Raw genomic sequence first — 9993 nt, 5'->3', positions numbered from 1 at the left:
TTTTTTGAGACGGAGTCTCGCGCTGTCGCCCAGGCTGGAGTGCAGTGGCCGGATCTCAGCTCACTGCAAGCTCCGCCTCCCGGGTTTGCGCCATTCTCCTGCCTCAGCCTCCTGAGTAGCTGGGACTACAGGCGCCCGCCACCTCGCCTGGCTATTTTTTTGTATTTTTTTTTATTTTTTATTTTTTATTTTTTTTTGAGACGGAGTCTCGCTGTGCTCCCAGGCTGGAGTGCAGTGGCGTGATCTCGGCTCACTGCAAGCTCCGCCTCCCGGGTTCACGCCATTCTCCCGCCTCAGCCTCCCAAGTAGCTGAGACTACAGGCGCCCGCCACCACGCCCGGCTAGTTTTTTGTATTTTTAGTAGAGACGGCGTTTCACCATGTTAGCCAGGATAGTCTCAATCTCCTGACCTCGTGATCCACCCGCCTTGGCCTCCCAAAGTGCTGGGATTACAGGCTTGAGCCACCGCGCCCGGCCTTTTTTGTATTTTTTAGTAGAGACGGGGTTTCACTGTGTTAGCCAGGATGGTCTCGATCTCCTGACCTCGTGATCTGCCCATCTCGGCCTCCCAAAGTGCTGGGATTACAGGCTTGAGCCACCACGCCCGGCCGCCCATCCTTTTTTTTAAGACAGGGTCTCACTCTGTGACACCCAGGCTGGAGTGCAGTGGCAAGATCGTGGTTCACTGTAGCCTTGAACTCCTGGGCTCAAGCGATCCTCCCGCCTCAGCCTCCCAGGTAGCGGGGACTACAAGCAGGCACCACCTCACCTGGCTCATTTTTGTATTTTTTGTAGAGACAAGAGTCTCGCTACGTTACCCAGGCTGATCTCAGACTCCTGAGCTTAAGTGATCCTCCTGCCTTGGCCTCCCAAAGTGCTGGGATTACACGTGTGAGCCACTGTGCCCGGCCCTTAATTTCTTCTAGAAGCATCTATCGCCCTCCCGGGCTTGGCATGAGGCTGAGCCTTTGCCGGGGGTCACCCTAATGCTGAAGCTAGAGATTGCATGACCCAGGCCCTGGCCCAGCCCTGCAGACTCCCTCCAGAAACTGAAAGGAGGAAGTTTGTGAGGCTGCACAGCCAGGCCCCGCTTGGCCCCTCTAGCCGTGAAAATAAAGGGCCTTCTGGAAGGCAGGGACCAGAATAGAGCTTCACTTCCTACAGGCTTTGCACCAGAATGGAATTTCCAGAAGGCCCCCCAGGATCCTCTTCCTGTCCTGTCCTTCCTGTGAAACTATTACCATCCACCCCCCACCTCAGCCCTATGTCCCAGAAATTGCTCTGCTCAGCCAGGCGCGGTGGTTCACGTCTGTCATCCCAGCACTTTGGGAGGCTGAGGCTGGTGGATGACTTGAGCCCAGGAGTTCAAAACCAGCCCGGCCAACGTGGTGAAATCCCATCTCCACAAAAATTACAACAAATAGCTGAGCGTGGTGGCACGCGCCTGTAATCCCAGCTACTTGAGAGGCTGAGGCAGGAGAATCGCTTGAACCCGGGAGGTGGAGGTTGCAGTGAGCCGAGATCTCACCACTGCACTCCAGCCTGGGCGACAGAACAAGACTCTGTCTGAAAGAAAACAAAACTAAAAATAAAAAAATACAATAAAATTGGCCGGGCACTGTGGCTTACGCCTGGATTCCCAGCTTCTCGGGAGGCTGAGGCAGGAGAATTGCTTGAACGCGGGAGGTGGAGGTTGCAGTGAACTGAGATCTCACCACTACACTGCAGCCTGGGCAATAGAGCAAGATTCTGTCTCAAAAACAAAATACAATAAAATAAAGAATAAAAAGAAACTGCTCATCTCAAGGTCCTTGGTGACCTTGCGTTGTTTTTTTTTTTTTTTTTGAGACAGAGTCTTGCTCTGTCGCCCAGGCTGGAGTGCAGCGGCCGGATCTCAGCTCACTGCAAGCTCCGTCTCCCGGGTTCACGCCATTCTCCTGCCTCAGCCTCCTGAGTAGCTGGGACTACAGGCGCCCACCACCTCGCCCAGCTAATTTTTTGTATTTTTTAGTAGAGACAGGGTTTCACCGTGTTAGCCAGGATGGTCTCGATCTCCTGACCTTGTGATCCGCCCATCTCGGCCTCTCAAAGTGCTGGGATTACAGGCTTGAGCCACCGCGCCCGGCCGACCTTGTGTTGTTAAATCCAGGGTCACTTCTCCATCTGCCTTGACCTCTGGCCTTTGTCACTCTGCTCCAGCCATGTGAGCCTTCCTATTGTTCCTCCAACATACCGGGTGTGGTCCTGCCTCAGGGCCTTTGCATAGGCTGTGCCTTCTGCCTGGAATGCCCTTCCCCCAAGCACCTACATGCCTCCCTCATCACTTCCTTCAGGTCTTTGCTCAAACATCACCATCTGGCTGAGCGTAGTGGTGGGCACCTGTTGTCCCAGCTGCTCCAGAGGCTGAGGTGGGAGGGTCACTTGAGCCCAGGATTTCGAGGCTGCAGTGAGCTATGATCGAACACGCCACTGCACTCCAGCCTGGGCGACAGAGTGGGATGCTGTCTCTCTCTTTTTTTTCTTCTGAGACAGAGTCTCGCTCTGTCACCCAGGCTGGAGGGCAGTGGCGTGATCTCGGCTTACTGCAAGCTCCACCTTCCAGGTTCACGCCATTCTGCTACCTCAGCCTCCCAAGTAGCTGGGACTACAGGCGCCCGCCACCATGCCTGGCTAATTTTTTCATATTTTTAGTAGAGACAGGGTTTCACTGTGTTAGCCAGGATGATCTCGATCTCCTGACCTCGTGATCCGCCTGCCTCGGCCTCCCAAAGTGCTGGGATTACAGACGTGTGCCACTGCGCCCGGCCGGTAGGAGAATCACTTGAACCCAGGAGGCAGAAAAAAAAAAAAAGTGATTCTCCTACCTCAGCCTCCCAAGTAGCTGGGATTACAGGCACACGCCACCACGCCCGGCTAGTTTTGTATTTTTAGTAGAGATGGGGTTTCACTGTGTTGGTCAGGCTGGTCTCCAACTCCTGACCTCAAGTGATCTGTCTGCCTCAGCTTCCCAAAGTGCTGGGATGACAGGCATGAGCCACCATGCCTGGTGGATGCCCAAGTCTTTTTAAAATTTTATTTATTTAATTTTTTTTTTGAGACAGGGTCCCACTCTGTCACCCAGGCTGGAGTGCAGTGATGCCATCACAGCTCACTGCAGCCTCAACCCTTCCAGGTCAGGCAATCCTCCCACCTCAGCCTCCTGAGTAGCTGGGACCACAGGTGCATGCCATCACACGCAGGTAATTTTTGTAAAGATAGGGTTTTGCTGTGTTGCCCTGGCTGGTTTCAAATTCCTGGGTTTAAGCAATCTGCCCAGCTCGGCCTCCCAAAGTGTTGGGATTACAGGCATGCACCACCATGCCTAGCTGCTTTTTTTTTTTTTTGAGACAGGGTCTCACTGTTGCTCAGGCTGGAGTGCAGTGTTATGATCACAGCTCACTGCGGCCTCGACCTCCCAGGCTCAAGCAATCCTCCCACCTCAGCCTCCTGAGTAGCTGGGATTACAGGCATGTGCCACCACATCCAGCTAATTTTTTTTGTAGTTTTAGTAGAGACGGGGTTTCACCATTTTGGCCAGGCTGGTCTCGAACTCCTGACCTCAAATGATTCTCCTGCCTCAACTTCCCAAAGTGCTGGGATTACTGGCATGAGCCACTGCGCCCAGCCTTACATGTTTTGTAGAGATGGAGTTTCACCATGTTGCCCAGGCTGGTCTCGAACTCCTGGGCTCAAGCAATCCTCCCGCCTTGGCCTCCCAGCGTTGGGATTGCAGGCGTGAGCTTCTGCACCTGGCCTCAAGTCAGTTTTTCCGTTTCTCGATTCCATGTTCGCTTCCTGCTAGCTGGTGTATTTTGTTCATTCCCTCCATTATCTGTTCATTCCTTTGCTGAGCAGTGTGTATTGAGCATCTACTGTATGCCAGGGGTGGCTTCAGATCAGGTGGACGATGTTTTCTGGGACGGATCCCGTTGCTGCCCTCACGGGGCTCACAGCTCCAAGGGGAGGCGGGCGCAGGAGTGGGTGGTCTCGTGTGGGCTTGCCCTGGGTGCGACCGGGATGCAGAAGGAACTAGGGGGCGGGGCCCCGGGAGCAGGGATCTGAACCCACCGGTAGTGCTCAGAGCTCTCTGCAGCCCCCAGGAAGGAAAGGGCACTCCGGGTGGAGGGCATGGCACAGGCAACAACCCGGAGGGGTAGGAGGGAGTGTGGAGCCTCCAAGGGACCGAAGGGAGCCAGTGTGGCCCACCTTAGTGCAGGCCTTGAGGTAGGGGAGGTATGAATTATCTGTGGGGACCCAGAAGGTGCCGCAATGAGCAGACGCTGCCACCAGAGGGCACCATCGGACAGCGGTTCCAGCCTCTCCCAACGACGGCTGGCGCGGGGACAGTCCCTCTTTCCCCGGCCTGCTCCAAAGAGACAGCCCAAAGCGGGAGGGGTCCTGAAAAAGTGCCCAGTTCTCAGCCATGCCAACAGCCTCCTCGCCCCTCTGTAAATTGCAACAATAGACCGGGTGCGGTGGCTCACGCCTGTAATCCCAGCACTTTGGGAAGTCGAGGCGGGTGGATCACCTGAGGTCAGGAGTTCGAGACCAGCCTGGCCAACATGGTGAAACCCCATCTCTACTAAAAATACAAAAATTAAGCCGGGCGCGGTGGCTCACGCCTGTAATCCCAGCACTTTGGGAGGCTGAGGTGGGTGGATCACGAGGTCAGGAGACCGAGACCACCCTGGCTAACACGGTGAAACCCCGTCTCTACTAAAAATACAAAAAAATTAGCTGGGCGTGGTGGCGGGCACCTGTAGTCCCAGATACACAGGAAGCTGAGGCAGGAGAATAGCGTGAACCTGGGAGGTGGAGCTTGCAGTGAGCCGAGATCGCACCACTGCACCCTAGTCTGGGCGACAGAGCAAGACTCGTCTCAAAAAAAAAAACAAAAACAAAAACAAAAATTAGCTGGGCACGGTGGCCGGCATCTGTAGCCCCAGCTATTCAGGAGGCTGAGACAGGAGAATCGCTTGAACCCGGGAGGCTGAGATTGCAATGAGCCGATATGGTGCCACTGCACTCCAGCCTGGGTGACAGAGCAATACTGTGCCTCAACAATAAATAAATAAATAATTGCAACAAGAATGACAGCTAAATACCTATCCCCATTGGCAGGTCACTAGGGCTCTTTTTGCCCCATTTTGCAGGTGGGGAAACTGAGGCACAGGACGGTAGCCTCGCTTTGCAAAGTCACATAGTGAGACTGTAAAGCCGGGATTAGGATGAGGCTAGAGAGCACCCTCAGAGACAAATTAAAGGCAGAGTTAATCCTCAGGGGTGCGCAAGTGCGGGATCTTTGGAAATCTCTAATATTGTTTCCAGCCCGGCTAGAGCCCAGAGAGGGCAGATACCAGCCTGAGGCCACACAGCAGGCTCTTCTCCAGTCCCCTCCCCCAAGAGTGTCTCCCTGCAGCCCTGGGGTTTGCCTGGGCTCACAAATGCCATCCCCAAGTGCCCCTGGGCGGGGATCTTTTATTTTTAACCTGTTCAGTGGTTGCGGCCTTATTATAGCCCTGGGAGGCTGCCACGGTCTCCAGTTTCCAAGGGAAGCTGCAAAACTTTTTCTCTTCTGAGGAAAAGGAGTGTCTGGGTGCAGTGGCTTTTTCCTGTAATCCCTGTATTTGGGGAGGCTGAGGTGGATCACTTAAGCCCAGGAGTTTGGGACCAGCCTGGCCCACACAGTGAGACCCCTGTCTCTAGTTTTATTTTTTATTATTTATTTAGAGACGAAGGGTCACTCTGTCGCTCAGGCTGGAGTGGCAGTGGCGCGATCTTGGCTCACTGCAACCTCCACTTCCCGGGTTCAAGTGATTCTCATGCCTCAGCCTCCCGAGCAGTTGGGATTACAGGCACCCACCGCCACACCTGGCTAATTTTGTGTTTTTAGTAGAGACGGGGTTTCACCATGTTGGCCAGGCTGGTCTTGAACTCCTGACCTCAAGTGATTCTCCCGCCTCGGCCTCTCAAAGTGCTGCGATTACAGGCGTGAGCCACCACACCTGGCCAAAATCAATGCATTTTCTTTTCTTTTTTCTTTTAAGAGATGGGGTCTTGCTGTGTTGGCTGGTCTTGAACTCCGGGCCTTCAGTGCTCCTCTCATCTCACCCTCCTGAGTAGCTGGGGTTACAGGCGTTTGCCGTTGTGCCTGGCTCTTTAATGTATTTTCTATTGCTTGAGCCAGTTAACATTTTTCTTTAAATAGGCTTTAAAAATCAGTCCTTATTTTTTTTGGGAATTAGATCTTGGTGATGGTTGTACAACCTTGTACATATACTAAAAGCCCCTGAATTATCCATGTTAAAATGGTGAATTGTGGCCAAGCATGGTGGCTCACGCCTGTAATCCCAGCACTTTGGGAGGCTGAGGCGGGAGGATCACGAGGTCAGGAGATCGAGACCATCCTGGCTAACACGGTGAAACCCCGTCTCTACTAAAAATACAAAAAAAAAATTAGCCGGACGTGGTGGCGGGCACCTGTAGTCCCAGCTATTCGGTAGGCTGAGGCAGGAGAATGGTGTGAACCTGGGAGGCAGAGCTTGCAGTGAGCAGAGATCACGCCACTGCACTCTAGCCTGGGCGACAGAGCGAAACTCCGTCTCAAAAAAAAAAAAAGTGAATTTTATGTTTTGCAACTTATATCTCCATTAAAAAATATAAAAGCCATTACAAATGTAAAAAACATTTAACTCGTATTAATTATTTATTTATCTTGAGACAGGGTCTCCCTCTGTCACCCAGGCTGAAGTGCAGTGGTGTGATCACAGCTCACTACGGCCTCCACCTCCTGGGCTCAAGCGATCCTCCCACCTCAGCCTCCCAAAATGCTGGGATTACAGGCATGAGCCACTCTTGAGCAGCTAGGACCACAGGTGCACACCACCACACCCAGCTAATTTTTATATATTTCTTGTAGAGATGAGGGGGTGGGTCTCAGTAAGTTGTCCAGGCTGGTCTCGAACACCTGGGCTCAACCAACCCTCCCACCTCAGCCTCCCAAAATGCTGAGATTACAGGCATGAGCCACTGTCCCTGGCTGTGGGACTGCACGTTAGGTAATCTGTGAAGGCTTCATGGAGGAGATGACATTGGATCAAGATCATTGCTTTAATCGACATCAAATAATTAATAAGTTAATAATTCAAATTAATAAATTTGAATTAATATCAATCATTAAATCATGTATATTAAGTTAACAGACATTCAGAGATAAGCTTTAATAGGAGATATCAAGGCACAGGGTGGAGGCAGGGGGTTGTCCCGGGGAATTCTAAATGTCCCAGTTTGTGTGGAGGTTCAAGGTGTCTTGTACAAACCCACTGGAGAAACAGGAGCTGGGACCGGTGGGGGCACATTCTCTTGGCCCAGCACATGGGCAGTGCCGCCCACATTTGGCCCGGGTCTTGCCTAATACATGTTTTGGTAAACACTCGGTCAGAGCACCCTCTGTTTCTTCCAGTCCCGAAGCTCCCCACAGGAATCCACACCCCCGCTCCACCCCTCTCTCTCGGGACATGGATTCAATGTCCCCGGTGGGTCATCTGGCCTTTTCGGCCTGTGACGTGATTCGAGCGGTGCTATCTTTAACCTCGGGCAGGGGCGTTCCCTCCCCGTCGACGTTGCTCACATAACAGTGCTGGAATTTCACAGGGGTGGCGGCCCCCCGGGGTCTGGCAAAGCCTTCGGGGCCTGCTCGTGTCCCCTGCTGCTGCCCTAAGTAGTCAGAGGAGGTCGCGAATTCCCAGCTCGTTCACTGTTCACTCGCTCAGCCCATATTTACAGGCCACCTGGCGTGGGACAGACCCCGGCCCGGGTGCTGAGGACGCAGCAGTGACCAAGACCCTCAAAGGGTTGGGGACGGTCTGAGAAAGTCACTGACCAAGTAGACGAGCAAACGAGAAGAACTCCAGACCCCCCACTTCAGTTCTGTGGAATCGGATTGGCAGCAGGCTGGGAAGGGCGGTTTGCGAGCTTGGGGGGCCCCCACTCCCCCATCTCCCAGGTCAGGCTGGGCTGCCTGGCTCTCCACACCTTCCAGCAGGGGTTAAGCTTTGACCCTGATGTTTCCCGGCTGGGTAAGCTTAGAGAAGCCCCCTCCCTTCTCTGTGAGCCTGTTTCTCTGGGATCGGCTGGATCAGCCCTCACCTGAAGCTCGTAGAGCTTTAAGCTGGCCTTCATCTTAAGAGGGCTGTTTTTCCTACTTTATTATTCTTATTTTTCTTCCATCCATGGGACTCTGATATGTTTTTCCTCCTTTAAAGGGCTGCTGTGTAAACAGGCAGTGCATTTAACCACAGACGACCTGGGTCACCCTCTTGGCTTCATGGCCTTAGGCACTCCACTTGACCTCTCTGAGCTTTTTACTTCACTGATCAGCGTCAGGTAGTCATTTGATTATTGTGGACAGTTCTTGCTACCCTTGCTGGCGTTGATGGCCCCATTTTACAGCAACCCCAGTTACACGTGGATTACAGACCCTCTGGTGGGGGGCCCCTCCCCAGGCCAAGCCAACTGGCACATCCCACCCCTGAGATACTACGATTGGGTCATGGAAGAACATGGGACCCAGGCCGGTCCAATCAGAGCTAATCTTGGTGTTTTTTGTTTGTTTGTTTTTGAGACAGAGTCTCACTCTGTTGCCCAGACTGGAGTGCAGTGGCACAGTCTTGGCTCACTGCAACCTCCACCTCCCGGATTCAAGCGATTCTCCTGCCTCAGCCTCCCGAGTAGCTGGGATTACAGGTGCCTGCCACCGTGCCCGGCTAATTTTTTGTATTTTTAGTATAGATAGGGTTTCACCATGTTGACCAGAATGGTCTCGAACTCCTGACCTCGTGATCCACCCGCCTCAGTCTCCCGAAGTGCTGGGATTACAGGCGTGAGCCACCGTGCTCGGTCACGAATCTTGGGATTTGACTGGGAGGAAGATGCTGTCTTTTCTCCTGGTGGTCATCTTGGGATCCCCACCCCCACTCGAGTCTCAGGGGAGCTAGCAACCAGGTCTTTAGGAACAACTGGGATCTGCTGGCTCAGCCCTCACCTGAAACTGGTAGAGCTTTAAGATGGCCTTCATTAGGAGGTATGAGGCTGAAGTTACGATCCCCAGGTCTGAGCTTTCAAAGCAAGCATTTAGCTCAGATAATTTTTGTGAGTGATTTGCTTGGCGTTAGGGGACCGATTCTGGCAGAACCCATGAGGGAAACAGACGCTCAGGATGTGGAGGCAGGATGGTCACCTGCCCCAGGGAGGGGACAGCTTGTGCCAAAACACCACCACCAGAAAGCAGGGGAAAGGGATCCGTGAGTCTGCCGTCCGGGATGGAGAATCAGCACAAGGTATGAACTCTGACAGCCCTGGGTTCCAACCTCAGCCTTTCCTTCATGCGCTGTGTCTCTAGGCATTTTTTTTTTTTTTTTTTTTTTTAGACGGAGTCTCGTGCTCTGTACCCCAGGCTGGAGTGCAGTGGCGCCATATCGGCTCACTGCAAGCTCCGCCTCCCGGGTTCACGCCATTCTCCTGCCTCAGCCTCCTGAGTAGCTGGGACTACAGGTGCCTGCCACCACACGCGGCTAATTTTTTCTATTTTTAGTAGAGACAGGGTTTCACCGTCACTGTTGGCCGGATGATCTCCATCTCCTGACCTCATGATCCTCCCGTCTTGGCCTCCCAAAGTGCTGGGATTACAGGTGTGAGCCACCACGCCCGGCCAGCCTTAGGCATCTTAACGTGGCTTAGTAGCCTCAGTTCCCCAGCCTGCCATACAGGACCTACTTTGTTTTTTTTGAAACAGGGTCTCACTCTGTTGCCCGGGCTGGAGTGTGGTGGTGCCATCAAGGCTTGCTGCAGCCTCAAGCTCCTGGGCTCAATCAATCCTCCTTCAGCCCTCCCAGCAGCAGCTGGGACTACACATCCCCACGCCTGGCTAATTTTTTTTTTTTTTTTTTTTTTTTG

Source organism: Theropithecus gelada, chromosome 19, assembly GCF_003255815.1.
Source record: "Theropithecus gelada isolate Dixy chromosome 19, Tgel_1.0, whole genome shotgun sequence".
Taxonomy (NCBI): Eukaryota; Metazoa; Chordata; class Mammalia; order Primates; family Cercopithecidae; genus Theropithecus; species Theropithecus gelada.
This window is presented reverse-complemented; position numbering follows the sequence as displayed.